Source organism: Lissotriton vulgaris, chromosome 6 (assembly GCF_964263255.1).
Source record: "Lissotriton vulgaris chromosome 6, aLisVul1.2, whole genome shotgun sequence".
Lineage (NCBI taxonomy): Eukaryota > Metazoa > Chordata > Amphibia > Caudata > Salamandridae > Lissotriton > Lissotriton vulgaris.
In genome coordinates this window covers 499,314,966-499,333,522 of record NC_141694.1, presented here as the reverse complement: position 1 = coordinate 499,333,522, position 18,557 = coordinate 499,314,966, and the positions used below count along the sequence as shown (strand labels likewise).

Here is an 18,557-nt window from a genome sequence, read left to right as displayed (position 1 = left end):
ATAAACATGGGTATCACATTATGATCCGACCAGCTTTTAAAGGGTGGATAGATACGTAAAATCCTTGGGCGTTGTTGGGACCTGTAGAGTCATGCTTCCCTGCCAGTATTCCATTATTACAACATCTTTGTAATTTTTGCCATTTTCTCCTAGTGAGCCTGCCCAGTTTGCAATGTTATTGGTTTTTATTTGGATTAAAACCCCAGTGCAGTGGTCAGAGATTGAGAAGAGCATCTAAAGTGCATACCTCTTTGAGAGAATGACGACTAACCTATTTACCTGGGACTTGTGAGACTAGGACATGTGACCTTCTCCAAAAGGACAGAATCTTTTTAGATTTTACCACAGTTACCTTAAGCTATCTGGTAACACATCATGTTGGCACATACACCGCAAATACAGAGATGATAGCTTGACAGATAAGGATGGTGTTTGCACTGTGCAAACTCGGTGTAAACTCAAATATCTGCTATGTCCACTGGGATGACTCTTTATTTTGTACTGAGGCTAAAATCATAAGTTCAACAACATTTAAATGACAGTGAAGCAGAACTTGCCCCACAGAAACGACAGAGAAAAGTAATTTTGAAAACTATGAAGGTTTATTTTCAAGTTAGTAAAGTTACAGTCTCAAATCGAAGTTAATAAAGACAGCATATCCAAAGTGAAAATATTTCGTTTCCATAAAGGGAAACTACCTAATGCTAAGCTAAGGTTGTGGGTAAATTAGAAATTCCTGAAGCTGTAGGTGCCAGCAAATATAGAATCGGACGAAGAACAAAATGAAGGTTCCAATCAGGAAAAGGAAAAATGTACTTGCACTAGAAAGTAAGTTTATGAGCAGAAATGTACGGATCAATGCGTCGAGAGAAAGAGAGAGAGAGAGAACGAGAGAGAGAGAGAGAGAGAGAGAGAGAGAGAGAGGATGTCTGTCTGCAAAGGTGAGCGAGACATGTCTTATCTGACTAACTAAAGTACGTCCAAGAGATACATTCCCAGTGATTACGAACAAATCAAAAATAAGACTTACCAATGTATGCGGTGTCGACCTTCTTCTCATGGATAATACAATTCCAGATTCTTCCATCATCTTTGCCTCCACGATGTCTCGAAAAGGAGTATCCTCCTCCTCTGCCTCCTATGCCTTACAGGTGCTGAGAACCACAATCCGGACAGTTAATTGCAACAAGCATGACCTTTACACAACAATCTAATAGAAAATAATTTGTAAGTAGAATTCGGTGACTCTGGGGCCTAAAACAGAAAAAAGACTGGCACCTGTTTCCTGTAATCCAAAGGGGAGTGGCTTAAGTTTTCTACTTCAGAGTGAGAGGGAGGATTGCAGTGACTCACACAGGTCCCAGTGTAGCCCTTTCCAAGAGTAGGAAGAGGGGTGAAGGGTGGGCGGAGGCCCAGGAAACAATATTTCCAGCCCCAATGCGTGGATTGCTCTCAGAGGGGGCACTACAGGGGAGCCTGGCTTATACCAGTAGACCATCCACTGATGGGAGCCGCCCCCTTGTGTCAGTCGAATTAGGGGGAGGGGCAGCTGCCATAATCATCCCACCAGTTCTGGTGTCTGGCAGCATCACACTAATGAGGAGTGTGCAGAAGTCCTGATGGAGGAGTGAGAGGGTGCCACAGTCTCTAGTGGGAGAACCAATGGGTCTGGGGTTGCCAGCTCCAAGGTCAAAGCATCCTAAGACTGACTCTGGTGATTGCACTGCTTGCTAGGGAGGACTCCATGCTCTGTCAGGACAGGGGACAGTATGTGTTTCCCTTGGGGCATGGGGGTAGTTGTACTTCCCTAGAAGTCCTGGCTTGCCAGGCACAGGCTCAGCCTAAGGCAGAGGTCTTCAAACTTTTTGATGCCGAGACCCTCCTGTCAAACTTTTTTGGTTGTAAGGACCCCTTCCTGACAAAGATTTCTGGAACCTGGTACTCCTCATCCTCGACAACAATAAACGCCCCCAATACCCACGGAAAATCAATTTCATGGTGGGGAAACAATAGTAGACAGGTTTAGCAAACTAAACATTTGTGCGTGACTGTGGATTGGTATCAGAGGGGTACTACACAGTTCAAACAAAATGTTTACACAGTTCAAACAAAATGTTTCCGAAAAGAATTTCCCAAAAATTCACGATGGTACTTTTTCATAAATAAAACATTTTGGCAAAACTTATTTGTATCTTAACACCTTCCTGATCTAAAGGGATGAGTATGCTTGTTTGTCTCCAGAGGGACAGTCAATCTGTAATGGCACCTTATAAATACCAGTTTAACACCCAAATATAGCAATAAGCAACAAAACGAAGACCAGTCCCGCTTTGCAAAGAGCCCTTACTGCACCATCAGCAGTGAAGCTTTGTGGTTTAAGTCACTTGGGCTTTGGTTTTTAACATGCAGGAGGTTGCAAATTTGTAGGCAGCTCGGAGAGACCTAATTTTACAGTGTGCATACAATGTTCATCAGTTCCCGTGCCCGTGCACTGTGTGTCTCCCACTGGGGTTGCAAGTGTTTACAAACCAGTATTTTGAAGGTTTGCGTGTCTAGTAAAAAGGCGGTCACTGATTCAGTGTTGTAGCAGTAGTGAATGGTCCCTTAATCTGCCTCATATTTTACATAGCAGATATCGTATTTGTGACACATAGACTATAAAATCTGCCTTACTGAGAGAAACACAAGGAGCCTTGCTGCACAGATCTGCGGAGCCCTACGCAAAATAAACATTTCCAGTTTGAGTGCTCATTTGTCCCTAACAAGGGCATTTGAGGACACTATTTTTTAAATGGTTCTCTTTTTGGGTTATTTGTTTATGCAGGCCGTAAGGCACCTATTTTCAGTGGCCTTAGTCAGGGCCTCTGGAATTATGCAGCAGGGAAAGCCCAAATTATGCAGCAGGGTTGGATAAATTATGTAGGTGGCAAGCAAAGGAAAATTATGCAGCACATTTTGGGAAAGTATCACATCATTATTTTGACATTTCTAAATTGTTAACACGGTCTGGGCATTAGCTGCAACTCATTAGTACCACTTTAACACCCAAACTCAGCCATGAATTACAGAATTATGACCAGTCAACCTTTAAAAAGGATCTTCCACTGCGCAGCAACACCTCTTACTATGTTTTTAATAACTTTTGAACCGTTTGAGCTCAAAACAAATTTTGTTAAAATCTACATATTATGCAGTAGATGATGGCTTATGTGGCAAATGTACAATTATATGAAAATCGCCGCTGCCGCATAAGCACATACTTCCAGTGGCCCTGGCCTTAGTGTTGTACTAGCTCTGAGCACAACTTCACTGCCAGGCATCCCTGCTACTGACACATATGGTAGTGCTCCGCCCCATTTGTGACATCTGACACAATGCCATGCTCCACGTTGAGCAGAGAAGATGGGTGACGCACTGGAGGACATGCAAGACACCACGCATCTCTTTCCTAAGCCTAGACAGCAGACTTCAAACCACCCATAGCTCTGGCCGCCCAACCAGATTTCAGAAATAATGGGAGTGCTTTTATTTATTTTACTTATGTGGTATTTCAAACTCTAAGAGCTGCTTCAGTTGGCAAGCGAAATGCTCAGGGAGAATTCCTGGACAGAAATGTGCTTCAAAATTGGCGCAATAATTTACAATAGATTTGCAATGCAATAAATCTTGCATTCAAACGAGTTCCAGCTATTGGATTGTAAATGACAATGCCTTTTATTTAAGTTTTAAAAACCAACACATAAATAAAATACATTGGTATTTACTATGTCAATAACAAACTAGCATAATTGCCAGACCTATTGCATTGCAAATGCTTGTTTATCTTGCTCCTTACTTCCTTACTGGCCTTCAATACCTCCTCAGGGATAGTAAGTGCTATGTAAATATATTTACAACCAGAAGCACGTACTTCCCGGCTCATCACAAAGCTTCCAGTGATTCCATCAATGAAAGCCAGTACCAGCTCCCAAACATTCTTTACAGCTGCTAATTGCCTTTTACATTTTCAGATTAACTGACAGCGCATATTTCCATTACTTTCAGGCAAGCAGGCCTCCTGGAAGGAAACCTTGTTTAGCTGTCTGATCAGTTCCGGTTTCACATCACAAGACAACACTCCCTAAATGAAATTTCAGCTTTTAGTATTTTAATTCAAAATGAACTGTCTGGGGATGTTTTTATTTTTCGATAGTCCGTGTAGAAGTGAGGCCTGAGAATGCGCGAACCCCTTCCCATGACTCCATGGCCCCCGTGGGGGTCGCGCCCCACAGATTGAAGACCTCTGGCCTAGGGGGACCAGGTGGGGGGACCAGTAGCAGAATAGCACCCCTGAACTGGTGGGAGAGCTGTGCAGGATGGCCGACTCAAGCTTCCTGACAGTTCTGGAGTCTGAGCGTACCTCCACAGTAGAAAGTACAGGACCCCAGAGGGGACGACAGGGTGTTGGAGAGCCCAACCCAGTCTCCTGTTCAGCCTCAGGGAAGAGACCCTGTGCTGAGTGACTAGTATTTTCGTGACTTGACTCTATGCCAAGAGAAATGTAAGTTCTTAGTTGAACAAGCAGATTACCTGGGTTAGAGTATTACTGAAGGTGGAGTCAAACCTAAAGAGAATTTGTTGAGTGCCATTAAAATGGATCCTTCACCCACAGACAAAGACATGTTAAGGTCCTTTCGAGGCATTATCGAGTATTATGCCAAGTTTGTAGAGAACTTTTCATACAAAACAGAGTGTTTAGGCTTCTGTTAAAAAAGGAGATTGCCTTTAATTGGGGGCAGGAACAACAGGATAGTTTTGAGATGGTTTAGAATCATATTTGTGATGCTGGTAACAAAGGTGAAAATACAGTAGAAGTTGCCTCCCACACTCTAACCACCTCAGAAAGGAATTACTCAGTGATTGAACGCAAAGCTTGGGGTACAGAGTATTTTAGTACTTCCTTGTGGGAAACCAAGATCCTCCTTTGCACTGATCACAAACCTTTGGTCAAGGTTTTGCTTGGAGTGGGGCGCAGCTAATGAATAGGCTAGATTGGCAAGACTAGCAGCTACACTTAAAGATTAATGTTATGTCCTTGAACACATTCAAGGATGAAATAATTATGTAGTTGACTTCTTGTCCAGGCTGTCAGTGGATTCACAGGTAATGGATGGGACGGCAGTTTTAACCAAAGAAAATGAAGGTGCAGTGGCTTCAATTCAGAATGGTTTGGAACTAGGAGGTATGCACGTCATCACAAAAGATGAATGGGTCAAGGTGATGGCGTTGGGGCCCATAATCAAGGAGCTGAAATAGTTGTTGGCGTTGGACAGCAGAAGGGAAAGTATTGTATCATTGTCTGTCAGACCCTGTTTGAAAGTCCTGGAGAAATTCTCTTTTTATGATGACATGGTGTTGATGAGAGGGGAGAAATTTGAAGGTGGTATCCAGGCACATTTGAAAGAAATGGCACACAGGAGGCACCTTGGGCAAACCAAAATTAGGAATCAGTTGAGAGAGAATTGGTGGTGGCCTGGGATGGATGAACAAGCAGATAAATGGGTTGAGGACAGCGAGCAGTGACAGTTTCTTGATTAGAGTGGAAGGGTTCAGACCTCCCTTCAATTTTTGCATCAATTGCTGCCAACTTGTGAATGTTCATTTCATTATAACTTCAAAGAGTGTGACCCTCGCTCTGCGCGAGGGTCTGGCAAAACCAGGCACTTTCAAAAGGCCGTTGCAGGAGTTAGAGGGCTTACCTGAACTTAGCCCTGGCCTCCGGCAGCGTACAAGACTGTAGGGCACTGCCCTCTGATGACGCACAGCAGCCTTGCTGATTGAAAACAACCTGGGTGCGTTAAGCAAAAGCCCTGGGTTTTCATGGCTGTTTGTCAATCAGCAAGGCTGTGTACTGCTGCAGCCCACCTACTTCCTCACAGGGTAGGGTGGGAACAAGCCTCCATGACACCACCCTACTCTAGGAAGAGCAGAGAGATTTTCGGTGCACAAGAGCTTTGCTGTCGAAGTAATCTCTGCTTGACAAAAGCAACCAGCTTTCAGTGAGAGGAGCAGCAGTGTGAAGGTAAAAAGGAGGCTACAGCCCAAGCCACAGTCTGAAAAGTCACCTAACCCCTCCTCCGTGCCAAGGCAAGGCAGCAGAGGTGGTCGGATTCAAGGACGGCTGTCAGCATATATCCCTGGGGGCAAGTTGAGTCATTAAGAATTATGGAGGGAGGGGGCCTATAAGCAGGATAAATGAAAAGAATGCACTTGCAGGTAAAAAAAAAAAAAAACGCCAGTTTTGATTAGGTTTGAACCAATTTCAGCTCTTTTGTACCTTCTGTGGCCAGGTCACAGACAATGCACAGTTGCACTCGTCCAAATTTGTAATGCATTTACATCTAATATTCAGTGAAACAGCTGCATCTCATTAATATTACTGCAAAAAATTACTGTGAAAATGAAACAGAATCTGTGACTTCCTCACAATTCTCTAATGTGAGGTCCTGTTTTGATCTCAAAGAAACTTGCTTTATGAATGTTGCATAAAACATTTCTCTGCAAACGGTCTGCAGCAGCCTCCCATTCCATACACCATCCACATTAAAAATATATTAAATAAAAACGGTATTTAAAACAATCTTAGAATTATTGAAGGTCATCAGGTTAAGACTATTTGCAGAACCAAGTTGCCTCTATTAGGAGCGCCTAAAAGCATGGGGCACTAGGCCATGGCCCACTTTTCCCATTTCCTAAAATGTCTCTGCCTAGGGAGCCGGTTTTTAATGGGCAGTATGATTTAAGTGCTAAGCACCTGAGGAAATGAAAACGTGAAATGTACCTCCAACAGGCACCTATTTCTTATCATCCACTTGGGCATGTATACATATGTTAAATATCAAGCATGCTTGAGTTAGCTTGTTTCTGAGCAATTAGATTGCCTGTTTATGTTGGGTGGTTGGCCCAACTAACCGTGCACTGTTCACTTGGTGCTACGCACCTAAACTTATTTCATTATTTCAACCAATGATGAGCCTTATATAGTCTCTCTTTTTTCTTTTTATTTAAACTTTTTCATATATCTTTTGCTTATGTATTTTTTACCACCTTATTTTTGTACTGCGGTTATTCACATTGCATATGTTTTCAAATGACAGTCAAAATAACATTAACATTACTATTCATGTATAAATTTACAGTGCCATTAGATGCGCAATTTGTGAAAAAGCCCAATGCATTTCGGCACTACCAAAGTGCCTTCATCAGGGGCGAACCTGTAAAACATAAACAAAATAACCATATAATTGCAATCATTGGGTGCCCATGTGTGTGTTAAAGTATATACTATGTTAACTTTCATACCTTAATGCGATGTGCTTAATGCTCTAACCTGTGTAGACAAAAATGCAATATGTGTTGAGCACTCTCTGTCCAAAGTATTGCCAACTATTATTGCCTATTGCCAAGAGACTGTTCAAGTAAAAATATAATCCATCGGCTTACCGCTGACATAGTAGCTTTAAACGAACTCCCTGAGTAATAAACAAGAATCAAGATCAATGTCCTGCGATACTTTTACTCCTTTAACAACTGCCACTACAAAAGCTTGCTAGAAATATGCGTACCTGATTATCCAGCACTATCTCTGTCTGTAAAATAAACAAACCGCAAATCCATTGTTAAGCACTCTGACCTTATGAACTGCAGAACGAGATTTATCATCTGAAGTAATGCGCTCCCGCATACCTGTTACTTCCAACTGTCACGCTTTTCTCTCTGCAAAGATCACAAAAACAAAAGACACCCTCAATATCTCACGTTGCCGCCACTTATCCTCACGAAGATTTATGATACTCTATGTTGCTGAAAATGTGAGCTTACCTAGATTGCTGCGCTTTCTCTCCGTATTACAATCTGCTTGTGCTCCCGTACGAGTTACAACCGCTACTGCCGATACCTCTATTACAAACAAATTGCTTCCGCGTTTCAGCTAAAAGTCGCTACCACTGAAGACGGACTACTCTGTCCTTCACCGCAAAGTCACAAGCGCCATCTTAGAACGGTTCAAGCCTGCTTAATGTCCATCCGCCTCAATGGAAACTAACAATTAAACGCGAATTCGTCAATGTTTCTGTGGTGTTTAATGTGATGTTAACACAATGTGTGAATGCCCCAGTATTGTATAGTATTCAACCATATCATAGATCACAAAACATAGAAAATTGTAAGTTATCACAGAACATTGTTTTTTGGGATTATCACCAGACATTATTTTTTAGCATGATCTAAACGTTATATTAGATGTAATTTTACTTCATATCAGATGTTCTCAACTGGTATATGCTAATTAATCAGAATATTCCGCTTCTGAAACTTACTTTTGACATCTGATCCTATCTTCAAACTACAGAAATTGCTAGAGGAGATTTTACAAACAGCAGAAGACAACCAATGGATTGACCAGAGAGTGAGAGCATATTTGACAACCAAACATCCAAGGACACCAAGGTTATATATGATTCCCAAGGTGCACAAACATCTCACCACCCCACCGTTTAGACCAATCGTGTCGGGGTGTGGATCATTATTTGATCCCCTCGGCCGGTTTCTAGACCACTTCTTACAACAATTTGTACAAAACGGGGGTTCATACATACGTGACACGACAGATTTTCTAAATAAATTAACATGGACAGAACAGGGCTTTCAGTCAGAATGGATTTTATGCACTATAGACGTAGTGGCTATTTATACGTCGATCCCCCACGCAGCGGGGCTTGAATCAACTGAATGGGCTCTCTTGAAAATGGGAGAACTAACAACACATAATGTGTTTTTGTTACAACTCTTAAAGTTCTGTTTACATAACAGTTATTTTTTGTGGAAAGAACATCATTACGTCCAGCTGACTGGCACCTCAATGGGTTTTGCGGGAGCACCAGCTTACGCCAATATATTTATGGCCCAATTCAAAGCAGAAAACATCATGAGTAGAGCAGACTGGAAACATGTGAAAATGTACTGTCGTTTTATCGACAATATTTTTTTGATCTGGGACAGCACCAAGGAACACTTGGAGACAGTAATTCAGGAGTTGAATACAATCAATGCAAGGATCAAATTCACACACAAGATTGAGACACAGACAATAGATTTTTTGGACGTCAGAATAACAAAACAAGCATCAGGCTTTTCAACTCAACTGTACACAAAACCTACAGATAGGAACAATGCCTTGGAATACACCAGCTTCCACCCCAGGAGTCTGATCAAAAATCTTCCAAAATCCCAATTTATAAGGATCAGAAGAATATGTTCAGATAGCCAAACATGTATTAATACAATCAAGCAACATGTCACCAAATATGAGGCAAGAGGATATCCTAACAAGGAACCTGAGGAGAACATGGAAAAAGTGCTGGCATTAGACAGAACAAGTCTATTGAAACCCAAAGATAAAGCAACTAAAGAAAAAATAGTGTTTGTAACAAAATATACCACCCAATCTAAAGAAATTAAAAAGATAATCAACACCAGGTGGGAACTTTTAATGAACGAACCAGACTTTCATGGAATATTTAGAGAATTACCGACGCATGCATATACCAGAGGGCAAAATTTGCGAGAGCGATTGAAGCAGAAAACACGCACACCATTAATGGCGAAATATAAAAAAATGAGTAAATGTATGAATTGTACAAACTGTAACAACGTGATAACAGGCAACACCATCACTCATCCTACCACAGGTAAAGTCATAAACCTGAGACATGACAGTGACTGCAAGACAACAAATGTAGTATATGGCATTAAAAAATGCCCTTGCAGGAAACTTTACATAGGCAAGACGGAACGCAAGATTAAGGTTCGAATTACAGAACATAAGAGCATGATTCGCAATCAGAACATGACATCACCATTAGCAGCTCACTGGAAGGATAATTCGCACACCATTTCTCAACTACGATTTTATGTGGTAGAACAAGTACAAATAAAACAAGGAATCAACAACCAACAAAGACTATTACAGAGAGAATTATACTGGATCAAATCTCTGCAAACACTAATTCCAACTGGCCTCAATGACAAATACGACTTATCGTGTTACTTATGAACAGAATTTTAAGTTTCTCAATATAGGTAGTACAACTGGACACGCAGTTACTAAGACCATAACAAATAAATAATAGCGAGATCAATAATTCAAAATAAAGATATATCTACACGGAGAATAAACAACCATTTGGTCCCAACAGGCACTTCAGCACACTAATATGATTATACTGTAAAGACAAGCAAGCAGTCACTGAGTGAATAGCAATCCAAACCATACATCCGGAACATTGAATTTAAAAGAGAGATTAACAATGATATTTAGGGTGAGTTATAGTAAAAAAATGGTTCTGTATCAGAATCGGAATATTCTGATTAATTAGCATATACCAGTTGAGAACATCTGATATGAAGTAAAATTACATCTAATATAACGTTTAGATCATGCTAAAAAATAATGTCTGGTGATAATCCCAAAAAACAATGTTCTGTGATAACTTACAATTTTCTATGTTTTGTGATCTATGATATGGTTGAATACTATACAATACTGGGGCATTCACACATTGTGTTAACATCACATTAAACACCACAGAAACATTGACGAATTTGCGTTTAATTGTTAGTTTCCATTGAGGCAATGGACATTAAGCAGGCTTGAACCGTTCTAAGATGGCGCTTGTGACTTTGCGGTGAAGGACAGAGTAGTCCGTCTTCAGTGGTAGCGACTTTTAGCTGAAACGCGGAAGCAATTTGTTTGTAATAGAGGTATCGGCAGTAGCGGTTGTAACTCGTACGGGAGCACAAGCAGATTGTAATACGGAGAGAAAGCGCAGCAATCTAGGTAAGCTCACATTTTCAGCAACATAGAGTATAATAAATCTTCGTGAGGATAAGTGGCAGCAACGTGAGATATTGAGGGTGTCTTTTGTTTTTGTGATCTTTGCAGAGAGAAAAGCCTGACAGTTGGAAGTAACAGGTATGCGGGAGCGCATTACTCCAGATGATAAATCTCGTTCTGCAGTTCATAAGGTCAGAGTGCTTAACAATGGATTTGCGGTTTGTTTATTTTACAGACAGAGATAGTGCTGGATAATCAGGTACGCATATTTCTAGCAAGCTTTTGTAGTGGCAGTTGTTAAAGGAGTAAAAGTATCGCAGGACATTGATCTTGATTCTTGTTTATTACTCAGGGAGTTCGTTTAAAGCTACTATGTCAGCGGTAAGCCGATGGATTATTTTTTTACTTGAACAGTCTCTTGGCAATAGGCAATAATAGTTGGCAATACTTTGGACAGAGAGTGCTCAACACATATCGCATTTTTGTCTACACAGGTTAGAGCATTAAGCACATCGCATTAAGGTATGAAAGTTAACATAGTATATACTTTAACACACACATGATTGCAATTATATGGTTATTTTGTTTATGTTTTACAGGTTCGCCCCTGATGAAGGCACTTTGGTAGTGCCGAAATGCATTGGGCTTTTTCACAAATTGCGCATCTAATGGCACTGTAAATTTATACATGAATAGTAATGTTAATGTTATTTTGACTGTCATTTGAAAACATATGCAATGTGAATAACCGCAGTACAAAAATAAGGTGGTTAAAAATACATAAGCAAAAGATATATGAAAAAGTTTAAATAAAAAGAAAAAAGAGAGACTATATAAGGCTCATCATTGGTTGAAATAATGAAATAAGTTTAGGTGCGTAGCACCAAGTGAACAGTGCACGGTTAGTTGGGCCAACCACCCAACATAAACAGGCTATATTTACAAGGGACTGACAAACCCAGTAACCGTAGCACCATTGTGTACAACAGAGGTAAAATAGCAGAACGGAGTGCTCCCTAACCCAACAAAAATCAATCATACATATTTTTGAGCAGATTAGGAAACACGTGTCATCTAATCAATGTAAACTGTGGATTAATTGCAAAACTGAATTAATCACAGTGCCGCGTTAGGCTCAGAAGGTACCGTCTGCATTCAATCACAGTCAGTCGTTCTCTTGCAGACAAAGTTTAACCTATTCTGGGTGTAAGAAGAGAAAACTATTTAATTTGTCCCTTGCTAACCTGAATTACTTTATCTTAAGAAAGGCACCTCCATCATCCAGCTTTGATGTAGACGGAGACAATTCCTGATAATTATTCATGCCTGCAAAATATTACTCTAACAGAGTGATTGAGAACGTGGTTCAAATACAGGCAAGCAAATCCACTTTCATCAAGATGGATGGATGATTGGATGCTCTGGTGATTCACCATTGGTGAAAGGATACATAGATGGATGAGTGGGCGAAGAATTACAGGAGAGTATGTCCAAAAGGATGAGTGGATGTATACATAAATGAATGGATGCATGCTCCATATGATGGACAAATTAATCGATGATTTTCTAGTGAATCGATACATGGATAGATGGGAGGGTGGATGAGTGATTGGGAGAGTCTCTAGAAAGATGGATGGATGTATGTTTAAACACATGTATGTAGTGGATGTTTGAAACTTGGATTAACTACTGGGGGGAATTCAATGAATGATGAATGGGTTGCATGCCCTTATGCCATCCGGAATCACTTGCTACGCAAAAAATGAATCCCCAACTTTTACGCCCATCACTTTGAAATGCCACCAGCCGCCCCTGACAGCGAGGTGTGCAAAGAAGGAGAAAATAGATCAAAGGTGGGTGTAAAATCAGACATGGCTCACATATCTGATCCAGGCAAACCATGGCATACATTGTCGGGATTTTATTGGCCCTATGCCCGAGCTGAGAAGCGATTGGAAATATGCCATGGTAGTGGTGGTTGTTCATTTGTAGTGGTTAATTGTAAATTCCTGAGATTACCACTAGGGCTACCACTACTTTGTTGAAGGAAGTCTTCTTGGAGTAAGGTGTTCCAAGTACCATTATAACTTATAATGTAACACAATTCATTCCTGGGGAGATGCAAAGTTTTTGGGAGTCATGTGGCATTGTACATAATTGCATCTCGTTTTGAAATCCACAAAGGAATGGTGTTGTGGATAGGGTGACCAGAATGGTCAAAGGCCCAATTCAAATGGCTGTTGCTGGAGGACATGATGTTGGTGGTATGATGATGTGCATGGTGGCTGCTTATCACAATCAAAGAACTCCTTTAGAGCTAAGGAAGGGAAGGTTGGCAGGCACCAAGTTCGTTTCTGCCTGGATAAGAGGGAAGGTGTTTTTTGACAGAGGGAAGATTATAGTCAGGACAAGAAGCATATTCCATGCATTGAAGCGGGTGATTGGGTGAAGATGTGTTGTGCTCAGCAAGGAGGAGGGTTGTCAAAATGTAGACGTCCCTATCTAAGTCGGGCATGTTCGTTGGTTTTCCATGGTCTTGGACAATGGCTAGAGCTTGAATAACAGACATGTGGCTTTATACTAAAGAAGTGATCAAATTCAGGCTGGTGAGGAGCAGGACAACAGTGATTTCATGTTAATGGTTGATGGAGATATGAACAGGTCCTTTGAAAGACCTTGTAATGCCCCATTGAGGTGTGCGGGCGATGCTTTGCTTAAAATTCGTGTGGCAAGTGACCAGAATAATACCTTGAGAAGTGTTAGGAATCACAAACCACCTGCATACTTCAGAGATAATGATCAATAATGTGTCATCTTTGAATATGATGCTATGGTATCCATTTGTTTGTATCTTTGTAGGTAAATAACATGTTTCATATGTATTGATATTTTTCCCCATGCATTGGTCATTTGTAAAGGGGGGAGAAGCGTTGTGCTTTGAAAGCTTGCCTGGCAAGACCCTTCTGTAAGAACATGAAGTATAGGATTAGCCTGCATTCTAAGTTCCTTATTACCTGCAAGCATTCCAGTGAAGTCGATTCCACTAGAGGCTACCAAGAAAAAAAATACTGGACCAGATACAACTGGACGTTAAATATGCCTTTTCGCTGAGAAACCTTTTCCCTCTACCTGTGGAGTGTGGAAGTTCCTTGGAGAAAGGGAAACAAATGCTTTTACAGAAAATTCAAGGAACCATTTGTAACTGGATATATTGCTGTAGAGCTGAAGTGGAGCTGTAGGCAGCCTTCTGGCAACTTAGGCCATGGATTGGTGTCTAATAATGCTTACTTAAAAGTTTGAAGATGCTTTGAAATCCTAAAAATCAAAGTTATAATAGTTGATGCCAGTCTTATCTAATAAGAGAAGCAGCACTAATGGCTTAATCTTTGCAGATTTTCCAGCTAAAAGCTTTCTATTGTGAAGGTTAATATGGTACCACCTCGCAAACACATCAGCTACAGTTTCCATTCTTGGCCTCTGAAGATTTCCAACCTACAAAATGTAAACACTTTGACTGGTCCAAACAACCAACTGTACTTGACCACACTCCATTGCAGTCTGTTTCAAAAGATGCCTAAGCAGCGGTGTACTGTAGACTAGTGTTAGATTTTAGATTTGTACATATTCTATCTCTTCCCCCCACCCAACCTGGATTGTTGCGGCTCTCTTATGCTTCCTCTTCAATTTCGGCAGTCCCCTATTGAGCTAACCTTGTTTTCTCTTTTGTCCCCCACCCTATCACCTATTTTCTATACCTCTTTCACTGTTCCTTTACATTTTCTATTTTTTCTTGCCTTAAGGTCATTTTTTTCTTTCATGTGTCTATATTGTATTGTATTGTATTGTATTGTATATTGGATTTATATAGCGCTTATCACCCAGGGGTCTCTAAGCGCTTGCCTTGGGAACCCGTCCTGGCTTTTCCCTGTGGGATAGCCCCTACAGGGCATCCCCGAGGTGAAAGCCAGGCATCCCGCCGCGGTGGGCCGTTGTGGAGATTAAGCAAGCTTTATACTTTTATTATTATATCTCCATCCCCTGTTCTGTAACCTCTCGGGCATTCTTCCCCCACCCCACATGTAATCCTATTTAACTTACTGCAAAAATACAATCCTCACATTTAATTAGTAGTACTTTGTTTAAGTGTATAGATTGATAAGCCCATCCCTTCTCTCAAAAGCCCAGCTTTAGTTGTGGGCATGTGAGTCAGTCTAGGCACTGACATCAAGCTTTCATGGGGATGCATCTTTATGTAGTAGAAAGTGAAGGATGACTTGATTTGCCCTTTATAAGAAGAAAGTATTCCCAACGGTTTCCTAGTGAATATGGTCACCCTGCTCCAATTCCAGCTTGACCTAGAATCTATGATCATATAGTCAGCGACATATAGATTAGGATTGTGCCTGGACATTTCTGCTCTCATGGAGCTGCCACAGATTGATGCCTAGCTATACATTCTATCAAAATACTGATGGCATTGTGACTCATGGCTTCTGTCTAGGTGCATGTCTAGAACAAACTTGCTTTGAGTTGATTGAGCAGTAAAATGCACCTGTCCCACTAAGTCTTTCAATTTACATTTTGCAATCAGATCACAGCTTTTGAAAGTGGTCAAGCTATTTACCTCCCCCAGAGGCATTGTCACCTGTAATATGTTCTTGATAAACAGTATGCCCTTCCAGATGACCCATATGGTTATGGACTTCCAAATTCTGCTAGCTGACTCTGTGGTACTCTGTAGCAAGACAACACCCTGGCCTCATATAAATAGTACAAGTAGGTTTTCGAGATTCTCAAAGGCTCCACATGCACATTGAAGAAGAGATCTGCTACAACAGATTTGTTGTAATTCGCAACACTAGCAATACATGGGAGATAGCATGGGCACTTGCTGTGCTTTCTATAGGAAGTCCGCAGTGGGGTTTCGTAAAACAATTCCACAGAAACACAGATATAGCAGTGCCTATTTGCGAATGCACATCTTTGCAGTAAATCAACCATAAAGTAATATTAGTGTACAGTACAATGTGGTGCTCTCAAAGCAATAGGTCTCCCTCCACCCTCCAGGAGACAAAAAAACTCTAAGGAAAAACATCTCATTCGAGTTCACAAATGACATGGACAATTGCCGAGGCACACCAAATTAGTCCATATTGTCGTATAGGTGGTAACAAGTGTAGTAATCAAAGGGAGTCCGTAAGATATTCCTTTCTCTTTATTTTATTTTCTTCTCAAAAATCCATATTCAAAAACACACTGGCAGCCGACACGTGTTTCATCCAACGGACTTCTTCAAGGCTGCAAACTATTTTTATACAATTAAAACCTCTCCTATACAAATGTATGTACAATTAAAAATGCCATTGGAGAATGCCCAAAAATTGGACATTACCCAATGCAGCCGAACACCACAACGCAAGCGCCATAAGAAAGAGTGTAACAAAAAGAAGAAAATTCTATTCCGTGAGATAGCGTCACCTTAGAAAAACAAAACCACCATATTCATGCTACTGTGAAAGATACTGTATAAAGAAATAGAAAAATGTAGAAGTTGGACGAAACACGGGTTGGCTGCCAGTTTGTTTTTGTATATTGATTTTTGAGGGGAAAAAAAATAAAGAGAAAGGAATATCTTACGGACTCCCTTTGATTACTTCATGGGTTACTACCTATACTACAATATGTACTAATTTGAAGTGCCTCGGCATATGTGCATGTGGTTTTCGTAAAGTGACACCGTTCTGCCCAGCTACATTCCTCACATGCCATACCATCAAACTGTTTTAGTTGCCACATAGAAGTCCAATATGACAGGGCTGATGAACAGGCCCAATCCAAGACTAAGCTGAGTCACTCTCATGACCCAGCCAAAGCCCACGTTCAGTGGTATTGTATTGAAAGAAAATGTTTCTAAGTGGATGAAAGCGTCCCTCTTCTGGAAATATTTTCGTTTCACTGAAATAACAAATAGCATTGTGTTATAATCTACTGTTGCATTTCCCCTTGCCTATGTATCTCTTCTTTACTGCTCAGCCAGAATGAGTGTTGGTGTGCCTGGAGATGTCTGGAATGTTGGATGGGTGATGATGTCATGGAATGATGGGTGCCTGGTGAGGTTGTGAGTGTCAGTTGGAGTGTGCAGGCTGAGCAGGACAGAGGCTGTTCCTGGTAGGGCATCACATGGACTTACCATCTTCCAGTGACTTACTGATGTTCTTAACTTAACAATAAATCTTCTATATTTATCTACACTAATCCTGGCTACAGAGGATTGCTTATTTACAATACTGGCGACGAGGTAAAAGAAACTGCGTGTTGCTGAAGGATTACCCTGGATTACCCTGGAACTAAGGATTTGACTAACTACAGAAACTCATGAAGAAGAAAGAGGATTACAAAAACTACGCTCTGGTAAGCCCCACCAGTGTCCTTTGTCAACAGGACAGCCTGCAGACCAGAGCGTTTGACATTTGTTGACTTTCCTGTGACCTGTGAACTAAAGTGTCTGCCCGTGCGCCAATTGCTGAAATTTGGGAGATTGGCGCTGTTTGTGAGAGACGAACTTTGGTATTTCGCTCGGTCTCTGAAATGTCTAGCGTCTTGGTGGAAGTCGAACTGTATTTTCCCGGTGAGTGAAGGACATTTCAGTGTGTTCTGCGCACTTACAGCGTGTTTTGGCAGTAACAATTAACCTCTACATTTTTAAACGAGCCAATGTCTCTTGCAATGTTTGTCAACTCACCGTATGTTGTGTTTGTGACGGTTGGTCAGCAGAGCTCTTCTCAGTTCCTCTGCTAGCGTCCAATTGATGACGTTGCTGGAATTCATCAGCGTGTTAGTGAAGGTCTTCGCTCCTGTGACCCTTGTGACGCCTGAAGACATGCCAAGCTTGACTCTCACACTGTTTACGCCGCTACGCTCGACGTCGCGGCCATCTTGTTTTCGGCTCAGTTACCACGACAACACTTTTTGTGCCAGTCTCTTGTCTGTTTCAGTGGCATGCCGATGGGGAAGATTTCGTCACAACGGAGCATGGTTAGTTGGTCAGCGACAAGCCCCTGGTGAGAAATGGAACTCGTTTGTCCACTTCACAGTTTTTTTGTGACTATCCAGTTTTTGAACATTTCAAGCCTTCGATCTACACTGCACTTTTGCTGTTTGTCACTATCAAGAGGAGATGTCGATGGGAATCCGGGTGAGAGATCGCTCACCGGAGCTAACTTTATTAATGAAGGGGGATGTGTTGAGGACTTTATGCTGGGAGATTTCGGGTGAGGACATACTCGCTTAAAGGAAGGTCATACTCGATTAAAAGAAGGTCATCGGATGTCACCCCAACGATGGTCGGCGGTGACTACGTTTTTTGTTTTAACTTTTTATTTTCTTGTGGACTTTTGATTTTCTTGTATATTCACCTCACTAGTTGTATATAAGGGGGGACTTTACACACGACAGAGAGTCTATCCTTTTGTTTTGGCTTATTAGTTTTTACCCTTGTGTAGGGAAGGTGACTTTTGCTTTATTTTTGGTCTAGTCTGTGTGTACTGGGGTCTATTTAAGTTTTTTTTTGTGAGGGTGTCTACAAATGTGTTGACTCGCTCTGTGTCTGGTGGGATGTTGCAGTTAGGAGAAGTTAGCTTCTTTTATTTTATTTGTCATTGTATTGTATCCACATGAATGGGAG

The 18,557-nt window shown here is 41.2% G+C and overlaps 1 protein-coding gene across 1 annotated transcript in view; it reads left to right on the top strand.

Moving 5' to 3' along the window:
- LOC147707490 (CD109 antigen-like) overlaps positions 1-18,557 on the top strand; it is a 911,073-nt gene that overhangs the window by 720,681 nt on the left and 171,835 nt on the right. The gene's annotated exons all lie outside the window — the stretch shown is intronic.